Below are 1,707 nucleotides of genomic sequence, written 5' to 3' on the forward strand. Positions count from 1 at the left end.
ACCCAGATACACACCTGGTACACACCAGATACACACATGGTACACACCAGATACACAATTGGTACACACCAGATACACACCTGGTATATACCCAGATACACACCTGGTACACACCAGATACACACCAGGTACACACCATATCTACAACTGGTATATACCCAGAATTCACACCAGGTATATACTCAGATACACACCTGGTACATACCCATATACACACCTGGTATATACCCAGATACACACCTGGTACATACCAGATACACATCTAGTATATACCCAGATACACACCTGGTACACACCAGATACACACCAGGTACACACCATATCTACAACTGGTATATACCCAGAATTCACACCAGGTATATACTCAGATACACACCTGGTACATACCCATATACACACCTGGTATATACCCAGATACACACCTGGTACATACCAGATACACATCTAGTATATACCCAGATACACACCTGGTACACACCAGATACACACCATATATACAACTGGTACATACCAGATACACACCAGGTATATACTCAGATACACACCTGGTACATACCCATATACATACCTGGTATATACCCAGATACACAACTGGTACATACCAGATACACACCTAGTATATACCCAGATACACAACTGGTACATACCAGATACACACCAGGTATATACTCAGATACACACCTGGTATGTACTGGTGAGCACCAGGTACATACCTGGTACCTACCTGGTATTTAGCAGCTGTTTTATGTCGTACTGACATCTGGACTCTGACCAGTCTTTACTTAACTTAGATTTTCTAATAAAATGTTGAAAATGTTTAATTTTAGAGACAGATTTCCTGCCTGTCACAGCCTTCCACTGATGATGTTTTTTTTGTTTTTGTTTTGTATTGATTTTATATTTAGCTGGTGGTTTTCTGTCCCTCACTGCTGCTCCTGAAGGARTAAATCAAAGATGGCTCCTGCAGCAGCTCAGCCACATGAATCCTGACGGCTCTGTTGGGATCCAACAGTTTGTTCTGCCGGATCTGCTCCAGGTAATTTATTGACTTTTTGTCAAATTAGCTCTTCAATCAGCCTCTGCCAGCTGATTCCCTCTGACGGCTGCAGTTTGTCTCGGCCCTGCAGGAGTCATTAGGTGCTCAGTATCTTTAATGACTTCACCTGATCTCAAACCGTCTCAAAGATACTGAACACACATTTCTGAAACCAGAACCAGTTTGTCAGTTGACCAAGAAACTTTGTTGCCACAGAAGCAGCAGGACTCTTAGGAGGAGGAGGAAGAGGAGCAAACAGAGGTCAGAACTGTTCTCTCACCGAGAAGAGGCGCCGTTTGAAGCTCCTTCAATTAGAAAAAGAGACGCAGCGCACATTTAGCATCGTTAGCCAACAAATCATCAGGGCCTGTTTTACTAATAACATTCAGGTCAGATTATTCAACTTTAAAATACAAACATACAAAATGTAGCCCAGGATGTTTAAACATGACAGGAAAGAAAAATATAAGAGCTGAAMAGAGATATTTGTGTATTAGAAATTTATTTTGGGAGTAAAAAACTAACTCATAAAAGGATCTGCAACAGAAGCTGTAAAATACTAAGAGACATTATGATGAAGACATAAATCCAGCTTCAGCTTCACTTCCTGTTTCTGAATCGATCTGAAGGTTTTATTCATTGATTCATTCATTCATTCATTCATTCATTCA

The 1,707-nt window shown here is 40.8% G+C and overlaps 1 protein-coding gene across 2 annotated transcripts in view; it reads right to left on the reverse strand.

Annotated features, from left to right (window-relative positions):
* Window positions 1-1,707, reverse strand: part of LOC106519564 (uncharacterized) — a 15,899-nt gene that overhangs the window by 5,588 nt on the left and 8,604 nt on the right. The window lies entirely within an intron of this gene.

This window comes from Austrofundulus limnaeus, unplaced genomic scaffold (genome assembly GCF_001266775.1).
Source record: "Austrofundulus limnaeus strain Quisiro unplaced genomic scaffold, Austrofundulus_limnaeus-1.0 Scaffold79, whole genome shotgun sequence".
In the NCBI taxonomy this organism is placed as follows: Eukaryota; Metazoa; Chordata; class Actinopteri; order Cyprinodontiformes; family Rivulidae; genus Austrofundulus; species Austrofundulus limnaeus.